Genomic DNA, 12306 nt, shown 5'->3' with positions numbered 1-12306 from the left:
CGTGACTGAACACTTCAACTACTCCTCCCACCCCACCAAGGTTATGCAGGTCTAGGGACTTCACTATCGCCAAACCCTAACAACCGGACGTCATTGGAAGAATGTCTCATTCTTCCACCTTGGGAGCCTGCAACCACATTGGATTATTGTGGATTTCACCAGTTTCCTCATTTCTCCTCCCCCACCTTATCCCAGTCCCAAGTCTCCAAATCGGCACCGCCCTCTTCACCTGTCCATCATCTTTCCCATCTGTCCGCTCCACCCTCCACTCCGATCTATCAACTTCTCCCCCACTTTCATCTACCTAATGTATTCTCAGCTACCTTCTCCCCAGCACCCCCGTCTCCCATTATCTCTCAGCTACCCCCAGCCCACAAGCCTCATTCCTGATGAAGGGCTTATGCCTGACATATCGATTCTCCTGTTCCTTGGATGCTACTTGAACTGCTGTGCTTTTCCAGCACCACACTCTTGACTCTTGTCTCTAGATTTGCCTGAATAATGTGGACAATCAGGCACAAAAAAAAGGCTGTCAGGATATTGCATGTTAGTACAAGTAGAACAAAAATAAGCCATACTGGTTCTAACCCAACAGTTGCATTGTCTGCAACCTCACATAATAGGCGGAGAAAGTGAGGTCTGCAGATGCTGGAGATCAGAGCTGAAAATGTGTTGCTGGAAAAGCGCAGCAGGTCAGGCAGCATCCAAGGAACAGGAAATTCGACGTTTCAGGCATGAGCCCTTCTTCAGGATTCCTGAAGAAGGGCTCATGCTCGAAACATCGAATCTTCTGTTCCTTGGATGCTGCCTGACCTGCTGCGCTTTTCCAGCAACACATTTTCAGCTCCAACCTCACATAATAGAAAATCATGCTATGGTGAGAAAGTTTGTAGCCTTACATCTGACACATATGCCACACACGCTAGAACTAAACAGGATATGCAGGAAAGCACTTGACCATGATGTGGGGAAGCCCATTTGTTCAGAAGAATTAAGGATATCTGTTATTAGGGTCAATAGATCAGTTTAAAGAAGGTGATAACATTTGTTCACTTGTGGAATGTGTGGCAGTACTTCCTTTTGACCCCAGGGCTGAAAGCTGCACATATTTTACAGTTGGATGTTGGATGACTGAATTTCTGACTTATATTGAAGTCTCTGAACAAAACTCATACTCAATAGGAAAAGAACTTGTAATTTAATAAGCCGAATAGAATATGCACGTAATAGAACAATCCTGGCACATTTTCATGTGTACCACACTGAGGCAGATTTGAATTAATGAAGCTCAGCTCCCTAATCTTGACTGTTCTGGAATATGAATATCTCATTACCCTTACAAGCTCAGAAACCAAAAAGGCTGAAACTGAGATAGTAAGAAAGTTGGATGATGTTCATACATGAGAGAGATAGAGGGAGAGGCAGGATGGAAGCCAGTGGGAAGGTTAACTCTTTGTGGTCTGATTGGAGTGTACACTTGCTTGTCATGGATTGAATGTTTGTGTGTTGTTCCCTGGAGCTCAAGATCCAGGAATGTTATGAATTTGATTTGCATTTTGGGAATCTAGGATGATTTTTTAAAAAGCCATTTTGTAGGACAATAGTACCGGGCATGTTAGCTGACCTTTTCCACATAGTTTAGACTAATCTCTCATTATGATGTACTGTAAAAGGAAAGATTATCTTGCCAAGGTAATTGACTATTTGGCCTGGCTTGATCAGGGTTCTCACTTTGATGTGCATGTAGCCTAATTAGTCAAACATACTCAGACCTGTCAATTAGTTTCTCTTCCTCTACAAACTTTTGCCATTTTGTTGTTGCTTATCTGATTAAGGACATGTGGTGTTTTTGCAATCTCAGTATCAATTTCTGTATAAAGACAGTTTGTTTGCAGCAATGAGGGGAATAGCCTGAGAGAGCTCTTAAGGGTAAGAACTGGCGCCATTACTTTGCTAATGGTTTCAGAACCTCAGCTCAAGCCTGGCTTGTAGGTCTCTATGTTGTAGTGTAACATTATTGTAGTTGTTGTAGTTTAAATTATTACCTTTATTTACCAATGGCATCAAACTAAACTGCCTGTAAGAGTTTTATATTCCAGATTACCACAGAGTACAATCTCCAGGACGAACCAAGAGAGGCTTGCAGGTCAAGTCCATTAGGGATTCCCTCAGCTGTCTTGACTGGGATATCCTTGCAAATCTTTTCTGACCCCTTTCAAGTTTCACAACATCTTTTCTATTGTAGGGAAACCAGAATTGCATATAATATTCCAAAAGTGGTTTAACCAATATCCTGTACAGCCACAACATGACCTCCCAATTCCTATGTTCAAAGCTCTGACCAATAAAGGAAAACATACCACATGCCTACTTCACTATCTATCTACCTCGACTCTACTTTCAAGGAGCTATGAACCTGCACTCCAAGGTCGCTTTGTTCAGCAACAATCCCCAAACCTTACCATTAAATGTGTAAATCCTGCCCTGATTTGCCTTGCCAAAATGCAGCACCTTGCATTTATCTGAATTAAACTCCATCTGTCACTCCTCATCCCATTGGCCCATCTGATCAAGATCCCGTTGTAATCCGAGGTAACCTTCTTCGCTGTCCACTGCATCTCCAATTTTGGTGTCATTTGCCAACTTACTAACTATCCGTCCTATATTCACATCCAAATCATTTATATTGATGACAAAAAACAGTGGACCCAGCACCAATCCTTGTGGCACACCACTGGTCACATGCCTCCAGTCTGAAAGACAACCCTCCGCCACCACCCTCTGTCTTTCACCTTCAAGCCATTTCTGCATCCAAATGGCTAGTTCTCCCTGTATTCCATGTGCTCTATCCTTGCTAACCAGTCTACCATGAGAAACTTTGTCAAACGTCTTACTGAAATGATTAGTAATACAATTTTTTCAAATGCATCATGAATTATTGATTGTTCAATTTGCATTAATGTATGACTTGCATTTTGTAGTTTTTTTATTTTGACTAAAACTGGTTGAAACAGGTCTGGGCATAATTTAACTCTGGAGACATAGCCCCTTCTCCTGATTGCACATTTTCATTTTTGTTAGTAGACTGGCAATATTTCAATTTTAAAATCTCTTCTTTGTTTATAAGTCACTCCAGGCTCTCAATCCTTACTATCTCGGTAATGATGTGGAGGAGTCAGTGTTGGACTGGGGTGGACAAAGTTAAAAATCACACAACGCCAAGCTATAGTCCAACAGGTTTATTTGGAAGCACTAGCTTTTGGAGCTCTGCCACTTCATCAGCTAGTCACTACACGATGAAGCTTTCAAATAATCCTGTTAGGCTATAATTTGATATTGCGTGATTTTTAACTTTATCTGTGTAATGCCATCAAACTGTACAAACCGTCAGTTCTCTGCACTTCTTGATCACAGTGACAACTCGATAGACACTTAGCTGTAGCGTATCTAAATAAGAAACTGAATGTATACTGAGTACTACATCGATTGTCCAGATAGCACATGTGACAACAACTAGAAGCATTCTCCATCAAAGCTTTGATAATCTTTATTTTTAAAAAAATTGTGACTGTGAATACTGGTCCTTCAGCCCGACATGCATCAATCCCCCATTCTTGCCTCTTGAGTATCCCCAGGGTTAATAATTGTACCATTAGTCGCCTTGCCTTCAGCTCCTGAGGCACTAAGCTAAGACAGAGATGAAGGTGATTATTTCTCTCAGAGGATAGTGAAGCTTTGGAATTCTTTACTGCAGACGGCGATTAAGGCTGGGTCAATAAGTATATTCAAGGCTGAGATAGATTTTTAATCTGTAAGGGTACCAAATGTTATGGAGAGAAAGTAGGAAAGTATAATTGAGCATTATCATCTCAGCCACGATCTCATTGAATGATGGAACTGACCCAATGGAACAAATGGCCTACTTCTGCACCTATGTCTAATTGTATAAGTTATGGAATTTCTTTCCTGAACATCTCTGCCTTACTTCTTTTCTCCTTTAAACAGTCTTTAAGACTTCCCTTTCAACTGCCTTAATTGCTCCTTGATATTAAACATTGTTGGGCAACATTCTTGCGAATCACTTGGGATTCAAAGTTTGGGAGAAGATTTGTAGCTCGGGTGCTCGTTGTTGTGGTTCTGTTCGCCGAGCTGGGATTTGGTGTTGCAACACAAATTCCCAGTTCAGTGAACGGAACCACAACAATCACTTGGGATGTTTTTGTATATTACCAGGCCTAATGCATGTAAGATGTAATTGCCCACAAACTGATGATGAGGGAAGAAGTCGTTGAAATTAACGAACACAGTTTGTTTGGTGTTTCAAAAATCTCATTTAATCTCATCTTTAATTCGGAATTTCAGATGAATTGAAAATAACACAAAGCTCATCGCATGATACCCACCTTATTTGTGCAGCAAAGTATATTTAGGAACAGCTAAGCAATTTTTGTAGCTACCAGAAAGGAGCTCATAGTCCACCTCGCCTTTTTCCCAAGAATGACAAAGTGATAAAAAGGTGAGAACTGACGCTCATTGGATGGGCGCTAATAAGACACACACGTTTGAAAGTCTGTTTTCAGTCTTGATTTGATCTTTACTGCTGATAACCATAATTTGCATTTGCTTTAGAAACCCGTGGGTTTAACATTCACTTAGACATGACCTTCTTGGGGATCCAAGATGGCGGTGACCCAGCAAGTCTGAGTCTACAGTGCTCCTCCCAAGACTTGGGCAAAGTGGGCCACCCACACCCACCACACTCACCAAATCATTTAAAATAGCTGTTTAATTTAATTAGTTGATTAGTATTAAATTTAAACAATCTAATCTTTAGTAAAAATGACTAAAGAGAAGTAAGCCCGTAGCTCTCAGCAAGCAGGAACCCCTCCCCCACCCTCTCCAGCTGCAGCAGAGGCGTCCGCAGCCGCCTCGGGGGACTTACCTACAGTGGCAAGCCTCATGGAAATCATCTCTAAACTGGATGTGAAGGTTGACGCTCTCATTGAAGAATCGCGACCTCTGAAACTACAGCACAATCGGCCGTGGATCAGGGCCGGACTCTCGAACAGCGAGTCCGGACCTTAGAGAATCATATTGATGACCTCGAGAATCGAGGTCGCTGAAAAAATATTCGTTTGCTGGGCCTTCCCGAACGGGAAGAGGAAGGCCAGCTTACAGTGTTCCTCGAGCAGTGGCTGCCACAGCTGTTAAACCTGAAGGTTGGATCAGGCCAGCTAAGGGTAGAATGGGCCTACCGGGTTGCAATGCGCGGGCCCGGCTCGAACCAGCGCCCCCGCCCGGTCCTGTTCTGACTGCAGAGCTATAAGGAGAGGCAGATACTCCTAGAAGCCTCTAGAAATCTTGGAAAAGATTCCCAAGCCATGATCTATAAAGATTCCAAGAGCATGTTATTCCAGGACTTTTCCCCAGCTCTGGTCCGAAAGAGGAAGGCATTCGATGAGGCGAAGAAGTGTTTAAGGGACTTAAATATTCAGTACTCCTTACGCTACCCAGCGACGCTACACTTTAACCATGAAGGATCCATGTATAACTTCGGATCACCGGAAAAGGCTAAGGAATTGTTGGACTCTCTTAGATAAATTGTAAGAGACAATGGATGTTGGTTTGCCTTTCCCCCACTCCCGTTTACACACCCCCACTTTTTCTTTTTTCTTACCTTACTGTTTAATATTATCTTGGGGGGTGGGGAGCGGGATTTATTTATTTGTTCTCTATTTAACGATTTTCTCCCCCACTTGGGGTTTTTTTTATTATTCTATGTATGTATGTGTGTATGTATATATATGTGTGTATATATATATGTATGTGTATGTATATATATGTATATATATAAGCCAGGGGGTTTAGTTAATGTTGGTGGGGGGAGGTAGTTGCCTTATTCTATTTTACCTCTGTCTCTGGGAGTGGGGTTGTTTTCCCTTGCTATTTTGTATTATTATATTTAATTATTATTTGTTGAGGTTGTAATTTTATAGTTATATATGTTTATACATGGTATTAACATTACTAAATATATCTAGGTGTGGGTGGGAGTAGGGTGCTCACTGTTAACTCTAGCTTTGTATTATATCTGAATTCTCCTCATCCTGTTGAGGAGCGCCTGGGTCAAGGGTGGGGCATTGGTTGGGAGAGGATACGATGGACCTTTGGAAAGGAAGTGATACCCCCTGGGAACGAGGGGGAAAAACTCCATTTAAATATATTTTATATATTTTTTATTATTTAGAAATAGTTTTTTTATTATACTGTTGTGAGTGGATTGGAGAGCCTTTATTTTTGTGAATTTTATATGCTCTATGCTCGGGATGTTTTGGATAAGGTTTCCCCTCCAAGGGGTCTCGGATTTGCCCGGATGATTATGGTTGATCAGTCGGTTAAGTGGTGCACCTGGAATGTCAAGGGGAGTAATTCACCAGTCAAAAGGAAGAAAATATTATCAAATCTTAAGAAAGAAAGAGTTGATATAGTTCTCCTACAGGAGACACATCTGTTGGATAAAGAACACTTGAAATTACGGCAGGGTGGATTTGATCAGGCCTTTTTTTCTTCGTTTAGCTCAAAAAGTAGGGGAGTTGTTATTCTTGTTCGGAAGAATTCCCCTTTCAAAATCCTAAATCAGATAAAAGACGAATCTGGACGATATATTCTGATTAAAGCCCTTATAAATGGAGAGGAATATGGGATTTTAAATTTGTACTGCCCCCCGGCACACCCCTTTAAATTTATAATGGAAGCCTTCTCAAAATTGATGGCTCTTGGTGCCCGTCACATAATTATAGGGGGAGACTTTAATTGTGTTATGGATCCGGAAATAGATAGGATTCCCAAGAGTGCCGCTGGAGTACCTCCCAGATCTTGACAATTGGTGGATCTGAACAAAGAATTAGGTTTAGTAGATGTATGGAGATGTCTTCATCCACAGGGCAGAGATTTTTCTTTTTACTCCAATCCACATAAATGCCATACCAGAATTGATATGTTTTTTGCCCCCTCGATTTTTTAAAATTTCATATCATCCTGTAAAATAGGCAGTATAGCAATTTCCGATCACGCTGCTGTATATATGGAAACCAAGGCGAGGAACAATGGGACATCCCCTTGGCATTGGCGTATGGACCCCTTCCTAATGAAAGACAGTAAATTTGTAAAGTACTTCTCTCAAGAATTTAAAACTTTTTTAGAAATTAAGTTAGGTACGGCTAGCAACCCATCAATGATGTGGGAGACCATCAAAGCTTACGCGCGAGGTTTGATCATCTCCTACTCAGCGACCCAGAAAAAAATTAAAGGGAGAACAATAGCATCTGCTCAAAGCTCGCTTAAAGCGTCTGAAACAGCATAAGCTGATAGACCTTCTATTATTAAATTGCAAAGGACTACGGTACTTAGGACAACTCTAAACACTATGCTTACCCAAACGGCTAAGAGGGAAATATTATTTGCAAAACAAAGGTTACATGAATTTGGCGACAAACCGGGTAGATACTTAACATTTCTTGCAAAGTAAAAAAAGGCCCATCAAACTATCACGTCTATCAAGGAAAGTACGGGTATTTTGAGTCATGATCATAAAAAGATTAATGCAATCTTTAGAAAATTTTATTCTGATTAATATGAATCACAGGATTGTGAAGACAGGACTAGGAGGATGCAATCATTTTTTAAAAATTTGACTTTTCCGGGCCTAACTCCAGAACAGGTATTGGTCTTAAATGCTCCCCTGACAGTCCAAGAAATACTTGACGCAATCAGACAACTTCAGGGCAGTAAGGCACCTGGCCCAGATGGTTTTCAAGCTGAATTCTATAACGAATTTACAGGAATATTGGCTGAACCACTTATGGACATGTATAACTATGCATATAGTCAGGGCTGTCTCCCGCCTTCGCTGAAAGAGGCAAATATCTCTCTTATCCTTAAAAAAGGAAAGGATCCAGAAGATTGTGCATCATACAGACCAATATCCTTGCTAAATGTAGATTTTAAAATCCTTTCTAAAACGTTAGCATTGAGACTAGAAAGGGTACTGCCACATATCATAAAGGAGGATCTGACGGGGTTTATTGACCAAATGGGTCTCAACATTGTATAGTGATCCCAAAGCAGTTGTGGTTACCAATGGATTAGGTTCGGATAGCTTCAGTGTGGGTAGGGGCTGACGTCAGGGATGTCCTCTCTCGCCATTGTTATTTACGCTAATAATTGAACCACTAGCAGAAGCTATACGGGCTCATCCTAATATAACGGCCCTGAGGATTGGTACAGGTAAACATAACATTACCCTGTATGCAGATGATGTTCTTCTATTCCTCAGTAATCCTCTGATGTCCGTGCCTTACTTAATCCAAGTTATTAATACATTTAGCGCATTTTCAGGCTATAAAATTAATTTCTCAAAATTGGAGGCTATGCCAATGGGTGGCCTTGCTCTGATACCCCACTTAGTGGACGGATTCCATTTTCTCTTTCATTGGTCCCTTGAGGGTTTCTGATATTTAAGCATTTTTATTACCCCAGTATTTGGTCAGTTATACAAGGCTAACTTTGTGCATTTATTGGATAGGATAAGGCAGGACTTCCACCGATGGGGAGACATTCCAATTTCCTGGTTAGGCAGAATAGCACTAATTAAAATGAATGTCCTGCCCCGTCTCCTATACACTATGAGAATGCTTCCGGTGATGCTGCCGAGGCTGGCACTACGTAAATTATATGGCTGGTTGGGTTCCTTCATCTGGAATCATAGACAGCCCCTCATTAAGCTGAAGAAGCTACAGCTTCCACAGGCAAGGGGAGGATTGGATTTCCCAGATTTTACGAAATATCAGTTAAGTTCCCTATTAAGTTACATAGCTGATTGGGTCTTGTCTGATCTGCAATCAATCTGGCTGGACATCGAGGCTTCTCAAGTAAAATGCCCACTTATTAATCTCTTATTTTCAGACAAGAGGAAAATCATTATGGATCACTGTAAAAACCCTATAATACTAAACACAATTAAAGCTTGGAATATAATGCGGTAAAATGAGAGCAATTCACAAAAAATATCCCCCTATACTCCGATAGTGGGAGCATGGGGATTCCAACCGGGGTTTACAGATGCCACTTTTAAACTCTGGAGAGCTAGGGTTATCTCATGTCTAGGGGACCTATTTAAAGATGGGGTCCTGATGTCTTTTGAACAGCTGCGTCAGAAATTATGATTACCTAATGGAGACCTCTTTCGATACTTCCAAATTCGAGACTACATACAGAAGAAGACTACGTTATTAGATAGTCTTTATAAATCAGATAGAGAATGTAGAGTACTACGACCAATGGGGGTATCCTCCATCAGTACTATTTATCATTTACTACATGATGAAGTATCGGGAGATATAGACAATCTGCTTAAAACATGGGATCAGGAATTAGGACTAGAAATCTCTATAGAAACGTGGAATGACATTTGGGAAAATGCCAGAAGAATCACCATCTGTAACAGAACTCAGGCTATCCAGCGGAAGATACTACATAGGGCCCATATAGCACTGGATCGATTGGCAAAATTTAAGGCAGGAGCATCTCCAATGTGTCCCAAATGTAAAATAGAGGTGGGCACACTTGTACATTGCCTATGGACCTGTCATAAGATCCGTAGATACTGGACTAAAGTAGCAAGTGCCCTGACAGAAATTTTAGGAACGGAAATTAAAGTGGACACTGTATCTCTCCTTTTGGACTTTTCGAACTTACCCTCCCTGGATATGCACAGGAAGAGACTATTTTCTATTCTCTCCTTCTGTGCAAGGAAAAATATTTTGATAAACTGTGTGGCTGAGGGCCCCTCTGGACTCTCAAATTGGCACAGATTAATTATGGAATGTATTCCCCTTGACCTCCTTACAAATATGGTGCACCGAAAGACTGAATTATTTTATAAAATATGGCAGCCCTTCTTGAATTATATGAATACAGATATTTCGGCTATCCTAACAATTGCTTTTATTTAATTGAGATTACGAACCTGGCTGGTCCGGGGCCCTTTGGGAGAAGAATCCCGCACGAATACGGGTTTTGTTACATTTGATGTTAACACATTCCGAGTATGTATCTCACTATCCAATTTCTAAGTTATCCGCTTTTTTTTTTCTCTTTCTCTTATTTGAATAATGTAAGAGACTTAAATATACACTCTGGTTAGTTGTAGGTTAGATTAGTAGTTAGTTGAGTTTTTTTTTCTCGGTATTTTTCTTTTGTTAAATTTTGGTTATTATATATTTAAGACTTAATTGTATATCAATGTTTGTACTTGAGAGTTTTGTTCATTTTTGTAAGCTTGTAAAAATGTTAAATTTCTAATAAAAATATCTATTAAAAAAAAAGACATGGCTTTCTTGAGGTGACGTTTGTGGGCTCAAGTTGAAATTACATTTGTCCTTAAGGTGTATTATAACATCTGAACAGACTGATTAATTATTTTCCTATATATGAATGAGACTCTTCTCCTATGGAAGTGTGGAGTGTACTGGCAGGTGCATGAAAGCAGATTTCAGGCTGAACGAGGGGGTGGACATGTTCTTTGACATATCAGTGGACGTCTTGTTGAAGCAGTTTGAGGAATAGGGATGTACTGCGATGGTCATGAAAACACAACAATATCTCTACTTCCTCAGGAGGCTAAGGTATTTTGGCATGTCTACAGGGATTTTTGCCAATTTTTATAGATGTACCATAGAAAGCATCCTATCTGGACGGTCTGGCAACTGCTCTTTTCAAGACTGCAAGAACCTAGAGAGAGTCGCAAACACAGCCCAGTCCATTATGAAAACCAATCTTCCATCCATTGACACCATCTGTACTTCCCGCCTGGGAAAACAATCAACATAATCAAAGAGCCCTCCCACCCCGGCTATACTTTCTTCCACCCTCTTCCGTCAGGCACAAGGTATAAAAGTTTGAAGCATGTATGAACAGACTCAAAAATAGCTTCTTCCCTGCTGTTATCAGACTTTTGAACAGACCTCTCAAGTGTTAACTCTGATCTCCCTCTGTCTGTATCTTCTTGGCAGTTACAACACTGCATTGTGTACTCTGCTCTGCTACCATAGTGCACTTTTTATGGCACACTCTGCCTGTATAGCCCTCAAAATAACACATATCACTGTATCTCGGTACATGCGACAACAATCAATCAATTAATCACTCACTTTTTGGTGAATATCTTTTAGAATTTCCAGAATAAATGATTATGGAACATTAGTAGACAACTTAATTGTCAATCTATTGTTGTAATTTGTGCTGGTTTCAAAACGTTTATCAATATTTGCCTTTTCTCCAGAATAAGAGCTTAATTGACAATTTAGCTTAAGATTGCAGGTTGGCTATTTCTTTAATGCTGAAGAATTTGGTCTAAATAACTCCTGGAATATTTACCAATGGTGCGCTAACCAATCAAAGAGGCACATGGAATGCAATAATTCATATTAAAGACATCCTCTGAGAAGATTAAAGCAAAATAGATGATTATTGTGTACAATGGCATATGTCAAGACTTCTCAAAGTGGATGTTGTTCACTCAAACTGGCAAGAACTGACCATCAAACTCCCTGAAGAGTTCCAGTGTGACAAGTACACCTCATGGAGTAGAAAGTGAGAAATTAATGCCAGATCTCTACAGCAAAGCACATTTGCTGGATATGTCTACAGAATTGTTGTGGCTCAGAGGAAGTTAATTTGGGCCATCATGTCTTTGTTAGACATGCCTGAATGCTTTTAATGGAAGTAGTCCATTCACATAGTCTCAGTCAGGATCTGGCATAGTTACAATAAAGCTCTTGAGCCATACTTGAAGAGCAACGTTCCCTTTTGACCGCACAGTCACTCTGAGGGTCCTTGGAGTTCTGCACACACAAATAGATGTATCGGCTTGTTTGCACTCTGACATTCAGTTTTGGAAAACGGAAGCCTTTTTTCACCCACAACCTAGTTTCTCAATTCTCCTCATGTAATATAATGCAAAAGCAGCACAAAAGGTCTGTTAATTGTAGCTGTTACACTGGACTTCCCCGGCCCAGATGAAATAGAAGGGCAGGCCGCTCACCCACACATCTAATCTTAGTGACACTTGATGACAATTCCGTTTTTGGACATACTCATTTCATGGAAAATGTGTTTAGAACAGAATTCCCTTTCCTGGGAGAACTTGAAAACTGATAAAGTTGCAGCCATTGAATGATTATGGGAGTTTATTTGCCCAGTAGCAAAATATTTTGTCAGATCTGAGGGAGAGAGAGAAAGAGGTTG

This window comes from Hemiscyllium ocellatum, chromosome 14 (genome assembly GCF_020745735.1).
Source record: "Hemiscyllium ocellatum isolate sHemOce1 chromosome 14, sHemOce1.pat.X.cur, whole genome shotgun sequence".
Lineage (NCBI taxonomy): Eukaryota > Metazoa > Chordata > Chondrichthyes > Orectolobiformes > Hemiscylliidae > Hemiscyllium > Hemiscyllium ocellatum.
Note: the sequence above shows the minus strand (reverse complement) of the source record.